The 25,151-nt window shown below is 45.2% G+C and overlaps 1 long non-coding RNA gene across 1 annotated transcript; it reads right to left on the bottom strand.

The window, feature by feature from the left end:
- Window positions 1-219: 219 nt before the first annotated feature.
- On the bottom strand, window positions 220-18,210 carry LOC125436257. Its single transcript, XR_007245029.1, has 3 exons — window positions 18,199-18,210; window positions 13,423-13,428; window positions 220-315 (listed from the first exon to the last, which is right to left on the bottom strand). It is a non-coding gene; the product is annotated as an uncharacterized LOC125436257 (long non-coding RNA).
- Between the last annotated feature and the right edge of the window lie 6,941 nt (window positions 18,211-25,151).

Below are 25,151 nucleotides of genomic sequence, written 5' to 3'. Positions count from 1 at the left end.
CAGCTCGTTGCAGAAGCCAGGGGACATGCCCCCACAGCCTAGAGTGACGGCTCTGGAGTCGCAGGCCAAGGGGGCATGTCCCCTGGCCTCTGCAACAAGCTGGAAGCCAGGAGACAAGATAGACATTCGGGAAAGGGCAGGGAAATGGTGCCTTCCAGCCACTGCCATTCGCACGGAGCGAGGTTCGGAAACAGCAGCTTCGCGCCGCTCGGGGTTGCACTGCTGCAATGCGGCGGTGGCGGCCGTGTGAACCCTTCCCCAGGGACGCTGTTTTTAGCGTCCCTGGGCACTGTATTCCGCCCATGCGGAAACAGCCTCTGGGTGAAGGGAATGCTTTGCCATGGTTCCTAAAGGACACTGAAATATGTCCTTAGTTTCTCCTGTTGGCCTCACCACTACTGCAGATGGCACAAAGAACACAGCCTAGGAAAAGGATTGCTATTGGGGAATAGCAAGAATGTGAAATAGCCTTTCATTTGGAAAGGACAAAGATGAAACTGCTTTGTTTCATCTGCACCTGCTTCAGGATTCTAGATTTTAGACTTATATATTTATTTAGTTCATTGAAACTACACCATTCTCCTCAACAGGGACCCAAAGTGACTGGTAACATTCTCTCATCCTCCATTTTATCCTCACAACTACCCTCTGAGGTATGTAAAGCTGAGAGTGTATAACTGGCCTAAGAGTGAATCCACAGCAAAGTTGGGGATTCAAACCTCAGTTCTCAGATCCTAGTATAATTATTATACCACAATGGATCTCAATCAACCACCGGCTTTGCTCTTATCTCAGTTCCCTTTCCCTTGGCAATGCCATGGTAACACTAGCTACTTGACACTCTTCCCTGATCCACCACATGGTCCCAAGGTGCCACAGGCAACCCAAATCACTTTCTGCAGAATCAATTATCTAGAATTTTTCCAAATATCCAGAATTATATCATTTAGATTCAAAAATATACAGAATATTCTGAATATGGCATTCATTGTTGAGTGAATTGACTCTGTGTCCTTTTGAAGTAATAGCCCAAAATCTCTCAAAAGGTGGGTGTGTTTTTAATTGTCACTAAAAGTTTTTGTAAGGTGATTCCTTTATCTCTAAATTCCTTTATCTCTAAATTAGAAGTGACTTCAAGTTCTGATTAATAAATATTTGTACTGCTTAAAAATATATTATGACTGGAATTCAGGGAGTGCAAGGAATCCACACAAAATTAGAGATTAGACAGAACGATGATGTCTCTTTTATAATCTCTCAGCCTTTTCCTCAATGCTTATATCTTAATGTAAAAGATAAAACTGCATCAACTCAAATTCATTAAATTCCTGAAAAAAAAATAACTTAGGGCTTCATCTTTCAACTGAAAGAAATTAGCCAACTTCATGTTCCACAGAACTGTGTATTTCATTACATACATCTTAAAGCTGAGAAATGGCATGTAAATAAATACATTAAAAAGGCAATTATATGTACTGAGAAGATATATTGCTATTAAATATATTAGAAACACTGGCAAAATCAGTTTGTATGGATATTCTAGGAACTCATATGCACATTAGTGAACAAGGTATCATGGAATCCTTTAGAGATGGAATTACCTACAGGGCATGGCATTTTTAAATAATTTTATGATAAAATAGTACCTATACTTGAAAGGATACTTTACCTACAGATATAAAGCCATGATGGGGGGGGGGAGGTCTCTCAAAATGTCATTACAGTAAACCTGGTGTGAGCTGGGTATGATAGGAGAGAAAAAGTCCACCCCCTTCAAGTAAATAAAAATCCCAGATATTGATTTAAAATATTCATATCCCCAATCTCCTTGCTGCAGCTTTAGCAAAAATATGGTGGCAGAAGTTGTAATCACTTTGTCATCTCTTCCACCAAAAGTCATTCCTATGATCATGATTTCCATTTTGTTGCAGCTGACTTATAGCAACCCCATAGGAAAGAAACATTCAGAAGTAGTTTGCCATGACCTACCTCTGCATAGTGACCTTGGTATTCCTCAGTGGTCTTCCCTCCGAATAGTAACCAGGACCAACTCTGGTGAGCCTCTGTGATCTGATAAAATCAGGGTAGCCTGGGCTATCCAGGATAGAGCACACTTGGTTACCTAGGTTTAAAACGATTAATACCTCCTAAATTAATACATATAGATTAAGTGCAATGCTAGCACAATTGTTTTTTATCACTGTTCTGACTGCATTGTTGTACCTTTAGCCATGGCTACGCATACAGCAGTTAGCTGCAAATAGAGTTTATGATGTCAAGCACTGTGGATCAAGGTACCACTAAAGTCTCAAGAACAGGCCAGGCTATTTTCCTTCTTGTCTAACAACAGCAGTGTGGAGTTTCCTCCACTGCCTAACTGTTTAAGTGCAATAATTTCACGTAGGCTCCCACCTGGGTCTGGCATTAGTGGGCTGGAGCCAAGGTCACACCTGCACTTGCTGTTATTTGCGGCCTGAGGGCCCTTTCTGTTTTCTATGGCTGTGCTTGTACCTAGTGAAGTATGCATACCTCCCCCCTTTCCCATAGAAGCTCTGTCACTGTCCTTGGGCTGAACACATAACAATACTGTCTTCACACTATCCTTTTCTTATGCAGGCTATTGTGGGAACCAGTGGGAGGGAGGAGCACCTGAATGGGCAGTGTTTCAAGTATATACCGGCTGCAAAAGCTTGAGCACCAGTTCTGGCTTTCTGCAGCTAAGGTCTTGACACAGTTCAATAACGCCCTTGAACCATTCCTGAGTCTCAATTATAGACTGGAGTAACAGACCCTTACAAGTATTCAGGCATTATGGTGGAACAGAAAAGTCCAGCACTAATATACACATGCTGTAAACAAGTATCGTAAATACTCGTGTATAAGTCGAGTTTTTCAGCACATTTTTTGTGCTGAAAAAGCCCCCCTCGACTTATACACGAGTCAGCTGTATTTAAAAAAAATATTTTAGGGTTTTTATTTTGTCAGCCGCCTGGGGGCACAGTTTTCAGACTAGTGGCACCATAATTTCAGGATATCATCAGATGATGCTTCTGATGATACCTGCCAAGTTTGGTAAAATTTGGTTCAGGGGGTCCAAAGTTATGGACCCACAAAGGGGGTGCCCCCATCCCCCATTGTTTCCAATGGGAGCTAATAGTGGATGGGGCTACATTTTGAGAGTCCATAACTTTGAACCCCTTGAACCAAACTTCACTAAACCTGGGTGGTATCATCAGGATAATCTCTTGCTGATATCAGCCAGGTTTGGTGATGTTTGGTTCAGGAAGTCCAAAGTTATAGATCCCCAAAGTGGGTGTTCCCATCCCCCATTGTTTCCAATGGAAGCGAATAGTAGATGGGGCTACCCTTTTGAGGGTCTACAACTTTGGACCCCCTGAACCAAACTTCACCAAACCTGGGTGGTATCATCAGGAGGGTCTCCTAAAGATATTCTGAAATGTTGGTACTGCTAACATAAACATTCCTCCTCTGACAGGTTGTGTGAATGTCCCTTCTAAAATGACACCTGCCATGTGCAATTTTAAAAATATGTACACTAAAAATAATGAACTATTCTTTTAAAAAGCAGGGGAGTTTTGAGTCACAGTGAACAGTCATGTTCATTCCAGTTTTTATTGTAAGATCCATTGTTTAAAACCCTTCCTTACAAAAAAGCTAAGGTTTTTGTACTTTTAAAGTTATTGTTGATACCATATTGTTCTTGTTGACAGTCTTCCACTTACAGAGCTAGTTTACTGTTTTTTCTTTGAAATAAATATTCAAAAACATTTAACCTACTGATGTTTCAATTAATGTAATTTTATTGGTATCTATTTTTATTTTTTGAAATTTACCAGTAGCTGCTGCATTTCCCACCCTCGACTTATATGTGAGTCAATAAGTTTTCCCAATTTTTTGTGGTAAAATTAGGTGCCTCGACTTATATGCGGGTCGACTTATACATGAGTATGTACGGTAACCATATGAGATTAGTTTAGCAATCCACAGTTATTGGCTGCAGTGATAAACACAGCAAAGCTGCTTGAGCCCTGTTAAATCTCTGCAGAGTTATAAGCAACCTGCGTCCAAGATTTCATCCATCTTGCAGCCACTGGAGACAGTGGTAAAGGTAAAGTTTCCCCTTCAGTCATGTCTGACCCTGGGGTACCACTGCAAGCAGTGATTTTATAGGCAAGCCATTTTTGTGGGGTAGTTTGCCATTGCTTTCCCTGGCTATTTTTTACCCCCTATGTGCTAGGTACTCATTTATCGACCAAAGAATGGATGGATGGCTGAGTTGACCATGAGCCAGCTGCCAGGATTTCTGACCCACAAGGGGCTCAAACTCCTGACCGTGTGAGTGGCAGTGCAAGCACTTAACCACTATGCCATGCGGCTCCTAGGAGTCAGTGATGAACGTTTAAAAACTGATATGAAATGTAGTATTCCACATAATCAGTAATATTAAGCCATGTTTATGTACTGCAACAATGCAACTTAGCAGGAATGTAACATGTTAAAGGCCTAAGCATAAACAATGTCCCAGTACCCAATCAGATGACTCAATTTATTTCTCAGTTTGACAAAATATCAAGGAAATAGCTGTTAGCGGAAGCAATGTAGTGTATCACAATACAGTGGAAACATTTTGCATTCTATCTGAACTGCCTTAATAATGTGAAGTGAAGAAAACAGATGAGAAAAATAGAATTGAAAAGCATCAGTGAGCAAATATCAGAATTCATGATTTCATTAGAATAAGAACTGTACAGAGATCTTGATTAAATTAATCAAGACCTAAAGTTACTAAAATTGATTCAGAAACTAAATTTGAATAATTCAAATCCCTGTTTTAGCCAAGGGCTAATAGGGTGAGCAGGGTCATTTGGCCTGGATCTCAAGTTCAAAAGGGTCCTTCATTTAGACAAAAGTTAATTTGGAGGGCATATGATAAGTTTTACAACTTTTCTTTTTACATGTATCTCTATCAGATGAAAATGTGACACACTGGTCCTTTGGGAAAGCAGTTTTTGCCTCTCAATGGTGTGCTTTTTTCCCCTGTGGTTTGCTGTTCAACAGGTTTTCCTGCTGCAAAGTGATCACAGTCAATCTGCCCTTTTGCTCATGCTCCACTTTGTCCTTCTATCCGCATGAGAAGGAACTGCTGTTGAGCAGGGAAAGTCAGAAGGAGTAAGGAAACCTGAATAAAGCATAGTTACATGCTATGGCATACTGGTTTGTAGCACTATAAGTATAACTTGGTTAGTCATCACAACCTAGGTATCAAGTGTGCGGGTCACTATCCCTGGAAGGAGTCTATGACAGGGTGTCAACAATGATTCTGCCTGATGGATTCAGGAAATCTTCAGCTACTAAAAGTAGTAAGGTTATGACCATATGAAGGTATACTTTTAGTAAACCTGGAACCATCGGAAGCACTTACTCAATAGGACTTTCGATAATCATCTGCAAATCATCATAGCAATACAGAATACTACCTCTGTTGTTAACTATCTTCATCAAGGATAGAAAACAAGATCATGAACAAGATCATGCTGTGTAGGTACCTTCAGTTTGGTGACCCTGTGTGCCCAAAAGACACAATGTGCGAACTATAAATTCGACAGGCTCAAGCCAGGTAGCCTGAGGTAGCCTGATACTCAACCTGTGTGCTCAATTTGCTGGGGGTTACAAAGGGTAATGTGCCAGATGTCTCCCACTAGCAGCCACAAGGGATCGGAGGACAGGTTAGTGCCACTCGTCCCCAAAACTGGTTTTACAGATCAGCTCCGACACATCAGGGAGCCTGACCTTTGAGGCATAATTTGCTAGCAGGCAGAACACTCAGCACCAGCTGGCAAAGTGGGCTGATTCTGGCATCCTGAGGGTTTAACCTTCCTTGACTTCCTCCTGGTTGTAGTTTGCATTCAGGCCCAACTGTTCAGGGGTCGTAAGGTTGTTCTGGCGTGATAATCAGGCCACTGTCAGAATCATCAGTGGCCAGTCGTCTCGCTCTGAGCAGCCATGTGCTTAGTCAGGAGATTGGTACTGCATTGTCAAGTGAATAACATCTTTTTTGGTATAACATCTCTGGTGGTGAAGTATCTTCCAGGCACAGGAAATGGCATAGCTGATGCAGTGTCTCACTTCCAAGAGGAAGGGTTTTCGAGCACCTGCGCCCAGGGCCAACATCAGGATGAATTCACTTCCACAGGAACAGTGGACCATTGGCTGCAGCTGATACCACAGAGGGTCTTGACCTCGCTCGCCCTGGTAACACATCATACTTATCAGGGAGTCCTACATGGCTTCCTCGACAGCAACGGCCCCACCAGGGATAAGGGGGCTCTTGCCTTCAGCAAAGAGGCTATCTAACAGCGCCTGGTCCACCCACTTGGGTGCTTGGGCACTTGGCTAAGTCTATGCACATATTCCTGGTGGCAGTATCCATCTTCTGCCAAGTTGTCATCTGGTACGATCTGCCCAACTCTTTCCTGGCCTGCTGTGCAGTTCAGGTGTGGGCACGCATATCGTCCCGCCTGGCAGATGGGAGGTGCCCAGTCTCCCTGGGCCTATTACCCTGACAGCTTGCCAATGATACATGTGTCATAATACGAGGTCCTGCTCTTTAGGGCAGCCTTTGCACTGGCATTGAGGGGGGGGGGGCTTTCACAGCAGTGAGCTGGTCTCAGCCTCTCTCAATGATGCCAGGGTCCAGTCTATGGTGGCGGCTGATATTGGTATCCAGAGCCGAGCCTTATCTACAACTGAGCAGAGCTCTTGCAGAGCTCCCACCCCCCATTAATTGGCAGGCATCCCCCAGTAACAGGACTGGCCCAGGGTGGCTGCCACAGCCAACCTTGCAGCCTGCCCTGCAGTGGGGGCGGGGGGTTATTAATTCACAGAGATGCATCTGGCTTATCGTTGGCATCAGCCCACAGGTTTTTTTCCAGGGCCTGAGACTACCTGGGCCTGCCACAGTCCATGCAAGATTTGCACTACTTTTGCATTGGCACCACTGCTAGTGCAGCCACACTGGGGTTCCCCATTGAAATGGTCCAAGGGCTGGACCATCAGTGCTTTGCAGCCTAAAAAGATAGATAGATTTTATTGTTGGTCATTGACCATCACTATTCTTTACATTAAAAATATATCCTATAAAAGTTCAAATATACATGAGCTATATTTAAATTAAGTTAAAATCATAAACGTTGCCTACAGACATCTGCCTTCAACCTCATTTTGAAAAAGGACTCCATCACACCATTTCCTACGATTTAACTCTTTTTGTCTCTTAGCTCCTTCAGTCCTGTGGGTCTGGAGGGAGCTTCCGGCAGGGGATGGAACTGGGGCCTGCCAATGCACATTTGTGTTTCCTCCTCTGGGAGAGGAGGTGCAAACATGGAATGCCACAGGCCCTCATGATCCTAATTGAGCACACAGGGGGGTCCAAAGTTGATCCAGCGCACCCGGCAGTCTGACAGGCTGATGCATTGAGTTGCTTCACACCATGCTGACAGCTTTGGACGCTGCAGACCAACTCATGTCACGTACTATAATCCTTTGGTCGCAGATAATCAAAAGGTGTGCGTGGTGGGGCACCTTCATACCTGAGTGAGTGGTCTTTGCCAGGCAAAAGGGCCATGCAGGAGACTTTGGACACTGTAGGCCATCTCATGCCAAGTACTGTAATCCTTTGGTCACAGCCGCTTGAGTGGCGTGCTTGGCAATACTCCTTCGTACTGGCAACTTTGGACACTGTAGGGCAGCTCATGCCAAGTACTGTAGTCCTCTGGGTGCAGCCACTTAAGAAGCATGCTTGGCAGTGCCAAGTACTGTAATCCTTTGGTCATAGCTGCTTGAGAAGCATGCTTGGCAGGGCACCTTTGTGCCTGAGTGAGCGGACTTTGATGGGTGACAAAGCCATGCTGGTAACTTTGGGTGCTTTAGGCCAGCTCATACCAACTACTGTAATCCTTTGGGTGCAGCCACTTGAGAGGCATGCTTGGCGGTGCCAAGTACTGTAATCCTTTGGTCACAGCCACTTGAGTGGGGTGCTTGGCAGTGTTCCTTCATACCTTAGTGGGGGGACTTTGCAGGGTGCTTTCATGCCTGAGCGAGCAGACTTTGATGGGTGACAAAACCATGCTGGCAACTTTGGTCACTGTAGGCCAGCTTACGCCAAGTACTGTAATTTTCTGGTCACAGCTGCTCGAGAGGCATGCTTGGCGGGACACCTGAGTGAGTGGACTTTGATGGGTGACAAAGCCATGCTGGCAACTTTGGGTGCTTTAGGTTGGATCATGCCAAGTACTGCAGTCCTTTGGAAGCCTTCACACATTAGTGAATGGACTTTTTGGCGAGAAACCTGCAAGGCAGTTTCTTGCTTTCTCCACGGTGGCCCAGGCAGAAAATGCATTCAACATCATGACACTCCCTTCATGACCCAGGCACTATTTCGGGTCAAAGGGGTTCATTTGTCGGTCTGGAAATTGGACCTCCAGCAGCACGGCTTAAGGTCGGAGTAGTGCGTTGGCATTGGAGGTGAGAGCAGGGGTGGGAGCAGGGGCAGTTCCCCGGCTCTTTTGGCGGGTTGTACAAGGGAACTGTACTGATGGTGAGGGGAACTGGGGAGCTACCTTTTTTGGTGGTACCTTTTAAAGAGGTTTGGGGTGGAGTCAGGATGTCCAGGCCACAGCTACTGAGGCTTGCACCCCTTGTACAGTAAAACCATTCTTCAGCAAGAGGCTGTCTGCTTAACTGAGTTCCACTATTGCTGTGCTGAGCAAAATGGATCTCCAGCAGGAGGCCTTCCATCTGGCTGAGGTCCACGATTGCTGCGCAAAGTTAACAGTTCCTTCCAACAGGTTGGAGGAAGGTTTCACTGGGGGCAGCATTCGGGCTGCCCAGTGTACTGATCAGATCCCATGCTGCGCTTCATGCTTCATGGCTTCCAATAAATATGGTACGGCTATGGCCAGACATTTTAACCCACAGACAAGAGTGTTGTGTCATTATTGGGGTTTGGGAAACTCTGAGCAGTACTGGTCCTGCTCTCAGGTAGCAAATGGATGGATTTTATCTTCCTGACAGAACTAAGCAGCCATTAAAAATAACCAGCCAGCATAATCTCTTTCAAACATTTCTAATAACATTCACATTTCTGTGTTAGTCTGGCAATGTTATATATTTCTCCTCCCTTCTTCCCAAGTGATAGATTGTACAATAGTCAGTTTCAGAATGTGTGCTGTGCTGCTATGAACAACAATAAAGTATCTGATGTACAAGAATGAAAGCCAAACAAAGATTATGAAAGCCCTGTGTATCTCTTGATGTGACATTAGCATATATTGAAATACTGTGACCTTAATAAAGGATGACAAATAACGCAGAAGACATTTTAAGAGAAGACAAAGTAAATCAAATTGCAATGAAGTGGGAAAGCGATATTGTTCAGCTCTTTCTTGCTGTACTTGGCAATCAGTTTAAAATATAAAAATATTCTTAGTCCTGAAAACTGATATTCTCTTACTTAGAGATTAAACACAGGAATTTTTCATAGAAAACATATGTTCTAAAACTGATCTATAACTTCCTTTTAATACTGCAACAACTGCGTATATCTTAGTGATGCATTTTTTTGCATTGGAAGGATTGCTTTCTTTCATATGAACCTGCCCAGAGGTCCTGTATATTTATTTATTTATTGAATTTCTAAGATGCCCTTCCCCTCATGGACTTAGGGCATTGTACAATATAAAACATAATAAATACATTAAAATCATATAAAATTCACATTTACAATACAGCATCCTAAGGAAAGGGATAATAATAACTCACAACTCCATTCATATTGGCTTGAGGAAAGGGAAAAAAATAACATAAGAAGGAAGGGAAACAAAAGGTGGAAGTCAGGAGAGAGGAACAGGGAGGCCAAACAGATGTAATACCATTGCTGTCCTCAACCATAGGCTTGGTAGAATAACTCCACCTTACAGGTCCTGCGGAAGTGACAAGCCCTGCAGTGCCCTGGTCCCATTCAATAGAGCATACCACTAAGAGTAGCCCCATGAAGAATGAGTTGCAGTAGTCTAGCCTGGAGGTAACGGTTGCATGGATTGCTGTGACTAGGTCATACTGGGTCAGATAGGAGGTCAGCAGCCTTGCCTGGCACAGATTATTTGTTTGTTTGTTTGTTTGTTTATTATTATATCACACTTGTAACCCACCCTCCCCCAAAGGGATCAGGGCAGAATACAACAACAAAATAAAACACCAATATTTAAAATTCAATTCAATAAAACAGTTCCAATAACTTAGATAAAAATCAGATGGCAACAAAACCGACCCCCCTTCCCTCCGCTGACGCTATAGTTGGAATACTTATGACTTGGTAAAATGCCAGGTGGGCTACATTTGTGATCAGAGCCTCCATAGACAGGGAGGCATCCAGTATCACTCCAAGACCCTTGATGGTGGCAGCTAGTGTTAGATGCACACCATCAAGAGTCAGAAGTTGGTCATGTCCATCTGGGCCGTGCCCAGCCACAGGACCTCTGTCTCTGACTCTGTTGCAGCCATTCAACTATAACTTCCAAGCACCAGGCCAAATTGTCTGGGGTGGTATCTGGCCAGTTACCCATCAACAGATACAGCTGGATGTCATCAGCATACTGGTGATATCCCAGCCTGAATCTTCAGACCAACCTAGACCCTTTCCACATGGACTAGGGATATATGTGCAAACTGGGATATATGATCTTGGTGCAGCCCTGGGGCCATTCACATGCTTCCGTGCGGGTGGCCCCAGAGCTGCCACGGCTCGTGGATGTGCCTCTGCATGGAAGGGCATCCTTTTTTTAAAAAATCCACCTTCTCTCTCCTGCATAGCTCTGCAGGGACGAGGAGTGTCGGAGGGTCAGATGGTCGGTCATTTTCTCCTACCGAGCTGCACAGAAGAGAAAGTGAGTTGTTGTTATTTAAAAAGCACCCCAAAGTGGCACCTCTCACCCAGCGCCCTTCACATAGGCGTAGCTGCAACCCAGGATATTGTAAAAGAATCTCAGATAGCACAATTCTCTAATATCCTGGGTTTAACCATTTAACCCAGGGCAAGACCGAATTAAGGGCAGAAGCCATGTATGACATTTAGTCATGTATGTGTGGCAAAGTGGCATCCAAAATAGAAATCCAAAGTCTCTTACATCATTATCCTTTCTTCTCAACAACCCTATGAGATAGATGTCTGATAGTGTGTGACTGCCCTAAGATCATCCAGCAACTTTCCATGGTGTGAGGGGGGGAGCGTTAAAACTGGGGCTCACAGGTCCTAGTCCAGCACTTTAACTACTATGCACATTGCAGCCCCTCTCCTTTCCATTTCATATTGCATATATTTCTGCATGTGACCTTGTTCAGTTTTGCTAGCATAGCAACAGCACTGAGGGGTGCAACCACATAAACTAAGCTCCTTGAACTCATTCATGATTATTACAGTTCCAGTAATTTTTATTGTTAACATGGTATATTGTCAGGCTACATGTCTAAATTCAGTATTCGACTTAGGGGTGGCCATTTTTTTTTAAAAAATGGTATTTATCAGTTTAAGTTTAATAAAGCTAGATTGGGGGGGGGGGCGGGGGGAACAAAAGCCAATACTATGTAGTGGCATTTCAGTCCCCTCCCCACATTTTTTTCAAGCTTTTAAACACAAAAATATAGCCCGCCTCTAAACTCCACATGGGTTTCGGAGGCAGGTGCAGAATTGAATGCTGGGCCTGGCCAGTCACAATTGAGTCTAATGTTCAACTCAGGAATTGACCCAGCCAAGTTCAACTTTATACTGCTGGTTTTGCTCCAAAATCCACTTGACTTCAAAGGCAGAGTCAGCAGTAGAAAGCTAGACCTGGCCAGACCGAACCAACAGTTTTACACTGGGCTCAGCTTTAGACTGTGGGCTTGGCCTGACTGGGTCCAATGTTGAGGTGGTGCATGCAGTTCAACACTAGACCCAGACAAGTTGCAAGTAAGGGACAGAAATAGGGGAAGTGATTTTCTTTCTCTTTTTTAAAAAAAACAGTGGGCCGAACAGTTAAAAAAATAGTTTAAAAAACCCAATGTTTAGGGATTCAATTTTTTGGCTCCTTTTTATTGCTGCTTTTTGCCGGTAAAAAATCCCAAATACTGAAAAAAACTTTTTTTTTGTTTTTTTTCTGGCTTGAGTTTACTGTCTGCCCACCCCTAATATTCATAAAACTTTGTTTTTTTTAGTTGAGCTGACAGCATAGTCATACACAGAGTAATTTCAACAAAGTTGAAAAGGCATACTTCTATGCTTTTTTTTGCTTACAATTTTGTTCTCCATGATGAAGTAGTTAAGAACAGCAGACTCTGGTGAACTAGGTTTGATTCCAAACTCCTCCAAATCTGCTACAGACTCTAATCTGGTAAACTGGGTTTGTTTTCCCCTTCCTACACATGAAGCCTGCTGTGTGACCTTGGGCTCATTACAGTTCTCTTAGGACTCTCTCAGCTACATCTATCTCACAAGGTGCCTGTTGTAGGGGGACAAGTAACTGTAAGCCACTTTTAGACTGCTTAAAGGTAAAGAAAAGCAGGGTATAAAAACTAACTGTTCTTACTATAAATCTTGGGTTTTATGTTTTCAGTATATTTTATTTTATGTGTATTATCTATGCTACAAGCTGCCTTGAGCTCCATAAGGAAGAAAGGCAGATAATCAATGCTTTAAATAAATAAAAATAAAATAAACACTGAGTGTTTCCAGTTCATGCAAGAAATTGGTTATCTTTATAAGCAATTGTTGCTGTGTTTATAACTATTGTGTGAACCAATAATTCCCATTGTGACTCAAATTCAACATTAGTGTAAGCTTCGGTTTACTTTCTACTGCCCTAAGGCTGAACAACTGAGAGGTGATTAAAGGCCAATGAAAAGGAAGGTTAGCTTTCTATTTTAAGAAACAGAGAAATTGCTTCCTCATACAGTTTCTTTCAATTTTTTTTCTGTCCTCTTAGAATCAGAGTTGGAAGAGACCACCAGGGCTATTGAGTCCAACCCCTGTCATGCAGGAAGATACAATCAAAATACTCCTGACTATCCAGTCTCTGTTTAAAAAATCTCCCAAGAAGACGACTCCACCACACTCCAAGGCACTTTCCAATTGACTTTATTGTCAGGAAGTTTTTCCTAATGTTTAGGAGGAATCTCTTTTCCTGTACCTTGAATACATTATTCATGTCCTAGTCTCTAGGCTATTATCTCTAGCATTTGAATTCAGTCCCCCTCCCCCCACACAACTCAGTTTAAAGCCCCCCTGATCAGGTCTGTGAGCCACCTAGCAAAAATGTTCCTACCTACAGTCATGACTGGCCAGTAGTCCAGCTTCATTAAACCTCAAACCATGGTCTAAGAAGCCAAGTCGTTTCTGACAGCACTGTCAAGAGAGAACCCATTTTGTCTTTTAAAATTGCTAGAAGGCCTGATAGAAAAATCCCTTTTCTCTCTCATGAGTTTGCAAAGTTCAGGAAGCAGATGTTAGTGATCTGAGATGTGTTTACTTTAGTCCAAAATAATCATCATGTTGGCAAGGTATGAAATCATCCTTATTATTTTACCCTACTGTAAGTGTCTTGTTAGAAAGTTAATTTGATAGATTTCATGTATTGTTGGAGGCTTTCACAGCTGGAATCACTGGGGTGTTGTGAGGTTTCTGGGCTGTATGGCCATGTTCTAGTAGTTACGAGAACATGGTCATACAGCCTGGAAACCACACAACACCCCATTGATAGGTTTTCATTTCAAAGGGGGGGGGACAGGGGAGTTCATTATTGAGAAAGTTCTGACTTAAGTGTAACCCCATTGGTCAGTTGATGGTCAGTTTGAGTGGCAAAAGATTCTCATGCCAGACCTAGAGATTTTTGTGTTGCTGACATATTAACTTTTTGAGGTTTTTAGCTGGGTGATAACTACCTCATTAAAGAACTGAATTCCAACCATAAACCCATGGTTGTGCATGCAAACAGATTGAAGTTGTATAAGGAGAGAGCTGACAATTTTTTTTTGCTTGGGGCTAAATCAGACAAAGAATATCAGCTGTCAGGATTGTCTTTTCAAGGAGGTACTGGAGTCAATGAAGTTCAGATGTCTGATGATTTAATAGCTGAACAGCAAGCTCAGTTGATGGATGTTTTGCTTTGTTTTAGACCTATTTTTTCTAATGATCCTCGGAGAACTCACTTGATTACTGATGACATTGACACAGGTAACAACACACCTATTAGCGTTAATCATTATCCTTTGAATGAGCCTATGAAGCATGTTGTTGCCAAGGTGATCCAGCAAATATTGAACTGGGATGTCATTAAGAGGAATTAATCAAAATCGGGGGCACCTCTTGTGATAGTGCAAAAAAAAAACTTGCTGAAGTGATCCACCACAGTACAGACTTTGTGTTGATTTCAGAAAGCTCAACTGAGTTGGATCCCTATCCTGCATCAAGGGTTGATCAGTTGGTTGAACAGCTACAGGAGCTTAGTACAATTTCTACAGTTCTTGTCTGGAGTTCCAGTTCAAAGCCTATCTCTCGGCATTGCTACCACCCCAAAGTCCAAGGTAGGCCTTTGACAGGCACCACCTGTGAAGCCAGTTGTTCACCTCCATATTCTTCTTTCCCACCCTGGGCTTTTCTACAACTGGAAGTGGACGTGAAATCTTCTTGTATTCTTCAAAGTGTATGCAGATAGACATGCTCACAGGTCCTCACAAATCACATGTTCTCAGTCTCAGCCCAGCATTGAAAAGATGTTCTATGGCTTAGTTTTAGCAAGCCTAGCAAAACTGAGAAATAGGATCTTTCATGTGCAATCCTGTGGGAGAGGGCCAAATAGAGTAGTGGAGCCAGCATGGATCTGCACCAATACACCTGCTGTAAAGGTTTCAATGGTGTTGATGGGAAGGGCAGCCGCCTAACCTTGAGTACATTCCACAGCCCGGGCTGATGGAGCCCAGCTTCATCGTGGAGACTTTATCTCGCGGCGGAGGTGAGGTCTCCGTTCCTGAAGGCTTGGGAGGGATGGGATGGATAGAGTTATAACCTGTGCTTCTGGCGGGAAGTGTCATTCCTGCCACTGCGTGTACTTGAGCTTTCTAAGATGTCTGAATAAACGGTCTTTTTCACCAAAGAGCCTTTTATTTCTGCTTCTATGGAATTCCTTACATTGTGGCAGGAATCTTGAATTCATCTATATCCCTAGTGCAGTGGACCTCTGGTGCCAAATGGGAGGTTGAATGTTTCTGGGAGAAAGTCGCGGTAGCCCCCAAAAGGGCTCAACCTTTCCCTTCTGGATCTGGAGGAACCAGGCGGAGAAACTTGGTCTGTTGGTGACTCTTTCCCGTCCTATTATCCTTGCGAATTTCCTTTACTCCGTTTGGAGCGAGGGCGGCGACCATGGGGATTACATGAGTGCGTTTGGGCTGTCTATGGATCGGCCTGTGGATCCGGATCTACTACCGTTTTAGTATGGATTACAAACCTCAGATGCAACCTGTCATGGAGGCGGGCCCCTGACCACCTTTCATCACGACAGCAGGAGTCCATTGAGCGATTCCTGGACTACAAGTATTTTGGTGATGCTCCCAAGAACCACGTGGCACAGCACTGGGGCCGATCCGAAGGACACTGGGACTAAACCTGGGATTGGGAGGGTATCCGTACCGTCTTCGGTCCGGACCCCCTGATCCCGGGTCAGCGGCTGCACCTGAGGTGCCCAGGGGAGCCACCCGGTGGCTCACGGTGTCTCCGATGTCTCGCTTCCAGGCAGCGAAGAGTCGAAGAAAGCCTGCCTCCCAGCGGGATCTGTTCCTCTCCCATGAAAGAGAACTGGGATGAGGTGGGCCGACTGCGAGATGCTGCAACATGGACCCGTGAGCGCCTGCTATGGGAGGAGGAAGCGAGGCACAGCTACAGCAGAAGCGCGAAAACCTGCTGAGGACCGGGAACGAAAAACGCATAAAGAAGTCCAACTCGAGGTTGGACCGTGCCAAGATGCGGCTCCAGCGACAATATCGCCAGAATCTGTTAGTCCATGATAAGGTCCTGGAACACTCCAAACTGGATTTACAGCGACAGCGCAAAGCGTTCAGGCCTTGCGCCGCATAAAGTGAAGCTTACTGCAGCTATTGCCCGGAACGAGGTGGCTAGAAATTGGAGCGAGAAAAGCAGCTCTGCATGCGCACCAGGATGCATTGACCCGCCAAGGAGAGCTGGCTGCTGGAGAGGAACTGAGGAAGCAGCAGACCAGGAAGCCCAAATCCGGGTCACGCTGTCACTGATACTGCGGTAGCCAGAGAGCAGCGCTGTTGGAGCCCTGCCACCTTCAAGGACCAGCTCCCACCGGCATGGCGTATCACCGGCATTAATACCGCCACGATTCTGGCCCCGTGCAACGTTGCCGCCCAACCTGCTCAACCTCATCCGCGCCGCCCTGCGAAGTAAAGAGCGATGGAAGGGGTTACTACAGGCCCCGATACCTGCCCGTTTAGGGACATGGGACGCTTCCAAACTCCCTATTTCATCTTATTTCGATGCCCACATGGAGGACTATGATGATTTATACGGTCTGGCGAAAAATACGGGACATCGGCTCAGTCCTGGATGGAGCAGCAGCCGACTGGTTTGTGACTCTTTTGGATTTGCAAGATGAAGACTCTCGCCGGTGCCGCATTCCTCCAGAAAGCCTTAAGGCGCTTCAAGATCCGAGCGCCAGTAAATATCCGCACCATCAAAACTATCCAGCAGGGCACCGGCTCGTTTGCAGGAATTTGCCGTGAATTTTTGTCGTGACTGCTCATCCCTCCTATGAGTGGCCTGAGCATGAAATCACGAATACTTCTCGGATGCTGTTGGCGGCAAACTCATTGAAACGGTGTTTTAATTCGGGTTCCTCGCACTATTGCTGATTGGATCAGTTGGATCCCAGGTGAAGCGTCTCGCTTGGAATGCGGCTTCGTGCGGAGGCATGCGCCCAAAACCTGCCATAAGCCCGCAAGCCAAGCCCAACCACTACGAGAGACCACCTCTGGCTGGCCGTCGCCCGACTGGGATTGTGTCTTTACTGCGGAGGACCAGGTCATCTAGCGCAGCCAACTGTCGAAGAAAAACCAACCGCTCCAGCCCGCAGCGCTTCCCATCTGCCAACCTGCCGTCGGGGCAGCCCGGCAGCTCATCTAAAGCGGTCATCGAGCGACCCGGAGGAGGAAGCAGCTGTTTGCCTTTAACGACCCCATGGACATGGGTCCGACTCTAATGGGGTGGAGTGAAGGCAAGCATCCCATTACTGTCAGGCTGCAGCCAACCCAGCTAAGCATACTGCATTATAGCCTCGGCCCTTGTGGATTCTGGCTGCTCCCATTGCTTAATGCGGCCCCAGGTGGCAGAGGAGCTAGGTCTGGACCAAATCCCCTGGCTAAGCCCATACCATTCACCCAAATGGATGGCAGCCACTCGAGAACGAAGGACCGGCCCAGTTCAAAACACAACCGGTTCCTCCTCCGTTAGCGCCGACCATTGGGAAAATTAGTTTTATTTTGAAGCCAGTAGCTAAACCTCCCTTAGTTCTGGGCATGCCATGGTTATTACATGAACCAAAAGTTCATTTGGAAAGAAAGGATCTTAGATTCACTGACCCTCCCTGCGGTGAACATGAATTGGGGGAAAAACTCCTTCTCCTGACACCCCTCTGGCTTCATCAGCGATTGCTCGATTCTATTGGCATCCCAAGATCTAGCCAGAGAGTTTTCAGGAGCAAGAATCGCGATCAGTTGCCACCCTTAGAGACACTGACTGCAAAATCGATTATGCAGCCCGAGCATAGCTGCCCAAAGGTAGAATCTACTGTATGAGTCCCAATGAGGAGAAGGAACCGTTGCCTTCTTGGACAAGAACCTAACCATTCAGCCGAGGTTCATACGGCCGGAGCTACTGCAAACACTACTGCGCTACTCCCGTTTTGTTTGTAAAAAAAGAAAGATGGATGTGCTTCGGACTTTGCACAGAATTATCCCAATACCGAGGGTCTCAATGCAGTCTCCCTGTCCAATAAATATCCCTTTGCACGCTTTTGATCCAAGGAACCTCTTAGATGCATTGGGCAAAGAAACATCACTACTAAATTGGACTTGAGAAAGCTTACTACAGGGTCAGAATTGCTGAAGGCTATGAACACTTGACTGCGCGTTTAACTTACAAAGTTTAGACAGTTTGAATACTTAATAATGCCATTCCGAGGTTAGAAAGTTGGGGCCCGGAGGCTTTTATGGCCCTTATCAGCGAGAAGTTCTCCATGATTTATTGTTACCAAGGGAGTTGTGGTATACTTAGATGAAGCGTTTTTAATTTATTCACAAACCATGGAAGAGAAACATGAAGCATTGGTTAGGGAAGTACCATTGAAAGCAGCTTGCTCAACATAACTCTCTCTTTGCCAAACTCTCAGAAAATGCTGTTTTCCACCAGACTGCTCTATTATTATTTGGGTTACGGATCTCGCCGAGGGCTTAAAATGTGGATCTCTGCTTACTAAATTGGCTGGCAGTCCTCAATGGCCTGCACCCACACCTACAACACCAGTAAAGAACTCCAATCTTTTTTCTGGGTTTTGCTAATTTCTACTCGTTGACTTCATACCCCAATTAAGCTGAACTGACTCTCCCTCCTCCACAGACCTCTTACTTTTAAGGGTAAAGATCCACACTGCATATCCGTAAGCCAGGGGCCCCCCTTTCCTGGTCTGAAGAATGTCAAAGCGGCACTTTCAGCTCTTAAAAGTCATAGCTTTTACCACCGAGACCCATCCTAAAAGCACCCTGACCCCAGATCTCGTTTGTGGTTCCGCGTGGATGCCTGCCGGACAATAAGCGCTTAGAGGCAGCCACCTGTTGCAAGAAAAAATAAAGATGGTAGACTGGACAAATTCCGTTATTGCTTATTTGTAACCAAAAATTCTCCGGTGCTGAATCTTTCCAACTTTGGACTGTGGGAGATAAAAGAGACTAGCGGCCATCAAAGTAGCACTCTCTCCCAGCTAAGCCACTGGCTGGAGGGCTCGCTTAACACCCCTTTCAGGTTTGAGTGGGATCACAAGAACCTGGCAGCTCTCACCCCCCCTCAAGATGTCCATAAAACAACTCACGTTGGAGCCGTTTCTGGCACTTTCTTTCTCGTTTCTGCTTTCGGTCAGTCCATTTTTTTTCCGGGAAAACCAAATAAACTGGCTGGCCAGCGCTCTGGCGCCCTACCGAGGAGGGTGGAGCTACGCCTTCACGAGACCATTCCGCACTGCTGTTCTCTCCCTCTCCCAGGTTAGGTGGGCTGGCATGTCACCCGATCTCGAAGGCGTCCACTCCCCTTCACCGCCCATTCCCAGTCCTCGTCTCGCTCCTTTCACGGGGAACTTCGAGGCCGGGGCTGCACGAGCCTCCAGCGGAGGAAGGTGACTCCCAATTGCGGGTTGGAGAATGGCCAGGTTTGGCTGGAGGGAGTGTTAATGCGATGCCTCCCCCCCCTCCATAAGCAGGTTCCAGAGAGCCTGCCCGCGATGCGCCCTTCGGCTGGACATTTTGGCTTTCTAGAAAACTCTCTGCATTTGGCGCGTCCAGTTTTCTGGTGGTAGCGCAATCGCGCATAAGGACATTGAGGGCATATATTAAAAGGTTGCTCTGTTTGTGCAGAAGCCAAAACTTATTCAGGAAAGCCCATGGGCTGTTGAAACCCTACCTCTCCGGTGGCCTCCAGCCCTGGGAAGTCATCTCCATGGATTTTATTACAGATTTACGGAAGAGTCATGGCATACCGCGGTCTTATGGGTAGTGGTTGACTTATTTTTCCATAAGCAAGCCCATTTTATTCCATGTGCTTCCATCCCCTCCGGCTCTAAGAAGTTATAGCCCGCGGCTGTTCGATTCAACATGTTTACCTGCGTCTACACTCCGCCCCGTTAGGTGGTCTCCGACCTTGGCCCCAATTCATTTCAAAGTTCTGGAAGGCCTTTTTAGGGTTGTTAGGGCACGCAGCCCGGCTCGCCGCCCTACACGTTCAAAGTGACGGTGAGTCGGGAAGGCGAGCAGCGAACAGAACCCTAGAGCGATGACTGCGTTGTTACACCAACTACCACCAAGACAATTGAGTGCGAGGCTCATTCCGTTCTCGCGAGATACGCCCTATAACTAATGCTTGGTTCATAGCGGTACAAAGAAACCCCGCCTTCGGAAATTGTGGTAATCTGAGTAAGCTCCTTCCCACGCCCGTTGCCACAACTACCATAACAGCTTAACGCTGGATCCTCCAGAGTTTCAACAATGGATTTCATCCCTAGCGAGGGTGGAAATGGGTCCAGACACGCCTTACAACAGGCTAAGGACTCGCAAAAGCTGCAAGCGGATAAGCACGCTCGGATTCCTCTCCCTGCGCGTGTGAAGCTTGGGTGTATTTGTCTACCAAAATCTCAGAAGAGCGTGCATAGAAATTTGTTTTCCAAACTAGGCAAAAGATTAAGTAAGGACCTTTTCCAGATTACTGAAATTGATTAATGATGTCACTGCTTGCCGATTTGGATTTGCCTAACTCTCTTAGTAACTTATTCATCACCATGTCTTCCATTCCAGTTTACTCAAAGGGAGGAAACTCCCGCTTCCGATGCCTGTATAGCCCGCGACCGCCCGGAGGGACCCCCACCCGACTATTATTGATGGCCATACAAGCACTTTCTGAAATTGGCATGCCATCCTGGACTCACCGCTTTAATCATAAGCAGCTTGCAATATTTGTAGTCTCTTGGGTGGGATATTCCTCTGGGTATAATCAATGGAGTTTTATTCGAAAATATTGATGGCCCCCACCCTTGTATTTCTGCTTTCCACCCGGCAACTCGCGCAAACCTGGGGGGGGGGGGAGGGGTCTTCTTTAAGGGAGCAGAGTGTAAAGGTTTTCAATGGTGTTGATGCTGGGAAGGGCAGCCCGCCCTGACATGTAGTACATTCCACAGCCAGGAGGCGATGAAATGGCCAACTTCATCTCTTGGCGGGAGACTTTTAACTCTCTCTTGGCGGAAGTGAGGGTCTCCGTTCAGCGGGAAGCAAGGAGGGATGGGATGGATAGAGTTATAACCTGTGCTTCTGGCGGGAAGTGTCATTCCTGCCACTGCGTGTACTTGAGCTTTCTAAGATGTCTGAATAAACGGTCTTTTTCACCAAAGAGCCTTTTATTTCTGCTTCTATGGAATTCCTTACACCTGCCCCCTCCACCAGCATAAGGGGCACCCCCACTGATGGTGCTAGCTGCCAGTGCTCCTCAAGTTCACAGCAATGAAACTTGGAAGTCAGGGCTGCTGCAGAGCTATGCTGGCATCCAATCAGATGCTGGCATGGGTGAGGTGTGAGTGGGCTGGGGCATTCCTGGGGTGGAGCCAGGGTTATTCAGCTTTGCAGCCAGGTATGGACCAGAACTCTTGGGATGGCTTATATCCATTTAGCTGTATGGAGGGTTTTTTTGGCAGCAGAGGGTTTTTTCTGTCTCCCTGCGTACTTTAAGATGGTACAGTAGATATTACTGGCTAATGGATTATGACTTTGGATTCTAACAGGCTGATACCCTTTCACACAGTACACATAAGACCTTGATACTATTAGCTACCCACTTCACATAAATCTCCCTCATGAGGTAACTATAGAAGAACGCTACTATGCCAGACTGGGAATGCACTTGTTTGTCTAATTCGTGTTCTAAATGGCTTAGGAATTGTTCCCTTTTATTTATGATCACCTGTGGAAAGTCTGATTGTAACCAGACTGATCCATGGTGGATTGATGGAACCCTGCTTTTAAGTCAGCAGTGTTTCTACCCATTCTGTGCAGTGCCAAAATGGGGGAGCCCATTCTCTGCATTGTCTCAGTGTACCCACAAGGACACACAGTGAGTAAAAACTTGTCTGGACTTGCCCTCTCCAAATCAACCTTGGATAAAGCCTTTCTGACACCCTTCCTAAAGGGATTAAGCAATAACAATGCACCTGCCCTTCCTAAAGGGATTAAGCAATAACAATGCACCTGCATTCCCATCTCTAACCTTGGACTGTACACCCCTACAGAGACAAATGACATGTTCATATGTCTGCCCCAAGTGTTCCTGCCCATTATTGTGTTAACCCAATGCATCTTCCTCTGATACCTTTAACAACTGCCTCATTTGCAATGTCATTGTTTTATAGCTGCAATTTCATCAGCTGTCTTCCTCCTTTCAGGCACTTCTGAGCTTGGACCCCCAATTCATTAGATAAACAACCCAACCATTAAGGTTGATGTCTGTGTCTTGCCTTTTCCTAGAAAGGCAGGACTCTTCTTTGTCCTGGGAGATTAAGGGCCACTCTGCATAACCGTGAGGGTCTCCTTTTCCCTATAAGAAGCCCCCTCTCCCAGTAGCCCTTGTTCAATATCTCTGGACACCTCTCTGTGGCCGTTTTTGCACATCAAAATATCCCAGGGTAAAACCGGGATCTGACATACCATGGCTGATTTGTCCCAGTTTCTCCTTCTGAATAGCTCCCCGGTTTTTCCAAAGAATCGAGGCAGGACCATGAAGTAATGCCACAACTGTTTCCGCACAAGCCCACTTCTTTTGCACAGTGATCTCTTCCGCAATCTCTTCCGTGCATGTGCGAACAACCTCCATTTCCCATGTTCTGATTGGCTGATCCCCCCTCCATTCCCACACTCACTTTCACTAGTTTAGTTTTAAATGACTTTGAGCTCAAAGCTCTTTCCGTGTTGATAAAAGACATGGCTTTAATTGCAGTGAGAAAAAGAGGAGAAATCATGGATTAAGACAGAAAAAAGAGTGGGGGGACGAACAGGAAAGGAGGGCAATGATTCTCTCAAGCAGCCATGGATTTTAAGACAGATAAAAGGGGGGAGACAAAAAGCAAGCCAATGCAAACATTTGTTGTTCCCAACACCTATTGATTGGTGATGTGGGCTGAAGCAGCGAGGCATGGCAAAACAGACTAGTTCTGCCCTGGTTCTGCTCCCATGGTGTTTGCATGGCAGTGGGGTCAGCAGGAATACACAGGGGCATTTTAAAAAGTGCCATCTCTTTGGCGGTTTTTGAAAGTCGCAGAGCAAAGGGAAAATAGTGGTGCAAAACTGGGGCAGACCGTCTGCAGCTTTGGGAACTGTGTGGAATTACCAGCTGCACAGGGATATTTTCCATGCTCACTTCGGGATATTTTGACCATGCAAAAACAGCCTGTCTGTGATACTGTTCCACAAAATGTTGTTCTACCAGACCTAAGCGTAGGTTGCTCAGTTCTGTTCATCGAAACATTCAACTCCAAGATTACTTCCCCAATTCCTTCATCTATTCCATACCTATGCCCTCATAACTGCTTATGTCATAGGACTGTGTGTGTGTTCTGCTGTTTTTGTAAGAAGTTCTTGTGTGATTATTGTGTGATTGTGTAATAAAATTATTAAACTTTATTTGCTCTCCTCTAGAACTTCTTACAAAAGCTGACTTCTGTAAAACATTGGAAATCAGGATCTCAAACTTGACCAGCTTTTTGTTAGGCCAGGAATTGGCTCTAACTAACTCCCTACTGTAAAAGGCAGATACTCCCTACTGTAAAAGGCAGATACTCCCTGTAGAGAAAGAGACCTCTCTCCTTTCTGTGTGGGTTAGGACTCTGAGAATATTCACAACTCCGAGACAAAATAAAACCTTTTAAAATACCTTTTTGAAGGTTTTATTACTACAATAGTCCTTTTAAAAAATACTGGCAAGCAATCAGTCCATGAAGGGCCAGCAATTAAAATCAAGAGATCCATCCTTAAGCAAGCAATAAATCTTATACAAGCTCTATGCACAAAAAGGACATGATTACAACACAGCTGCTACAAGCGAAACCAACTGGTTAGCTGAATTCACCATGAAGAGGCAGTTATAGAAAAACCAAAACCTAATCAGGAGTAGCACCAATTAACCCAAACAGGTAGTATTATTTATTTTTATTTATTTATTAGATTTTTATACCGCCCTATCCCCGAGGGGCTCCGGGGATGACTCATCATTCCTGTTAGAGAAACTTCATTCAACTGGTTCACAACCTCAATCAACTGTTGCTCAGTGGTAAGTGGAAAGCACTGGGGAAAAGCCAAAACAAGCCATTATCTTGAGGACTGCTATGCCAAAACTCACCCCCCCCCCTAGCTTTGGCTAAACTAATAATGGCAATTCCTCTACACTCCGCACTCCGCATTTTGGGTAACATCACCATTATTCCACCTTCAGCTTTGATCTTTAAATAAAACTCCCAGTTCTCCTGTCTGTGTTTTTCCTGCTTTCAGCACATGCTGGCACTCTGTATATTTCAAGTCAAATACACTCCCTGACTGAAATCCCCTCAGGATATATGTTTAACACACAAAGTTAAGGGACTTGATGTTAACTCACAGGAATCAAAATCCAAAAGCTCCCAAAACTTTTCCTTCTCCCTCTCTGAGTCACCTGATTGCTCTACCAGTCAGAGTACAGGTCAGTTTACCCAATCAGGGTGCATTCCCATTCCTATGAAGTTTTTCCCCACTCTATTGTGATAGCACCTTGTTCCATTGACTGACTTGCACTTTTAATCCTCTGTTTTACCATGCAGTCCATCACAGTGACATATTAAACATTGCAAAAATTATATGATAGGATTCGAATTTCAGCAAGCTGCACACAGTAGAATAGACCACAGTCTGTCATGATTTATTCAAGTAACTTTGTGAATCATTTTGTACAATGCATAGAAAAGCCCAATTGAATAATGCAGGCCAGCATAGTTTGTGGACAGCCAGTGTTGCCCTACCTTTCATACCCCACATTATTGGAATATGTATTTCATATGATTTTCCTGCAATATGTACTGGCAAATGCCAACTGCTATATGTGTGTGTGTGTGTGTGTGTGTGTGTGTGTGTGTGTGTGTGTGTGTGTGTGTGTGTGTGTGTGTGTGTGTGTGTGTAGCAGAATGTCCAGATATTAATACAGGCCAAAATGTGCAAAAAGGTCTGTTCGCAAAGTGAGATCATTAAAAAGGGTT

The sequence above is a fragment of the Sphaerodactylus townsendi genome, linkage group LG07, assembly GCF_021028975.2.
Source record: "Sphaerodactylus townsendi isolate TG3544 linkage group LG07, MPM_Stown_v2.3, whole genome shotgun sequence".
Classification (NCBI taxonomy): Eukaryota; Metazoa; Chordata; class Lepidosauria; order Squamata; family Sphaerodactylidae; genus Sphaerodactylus; species Sphaerodactylus townsendi.
The sequence above is the reverse complement of the archived record's forward strand: the minus strand, read 5'-3'. Positions and strand labels throughout refer to the sequence as shown.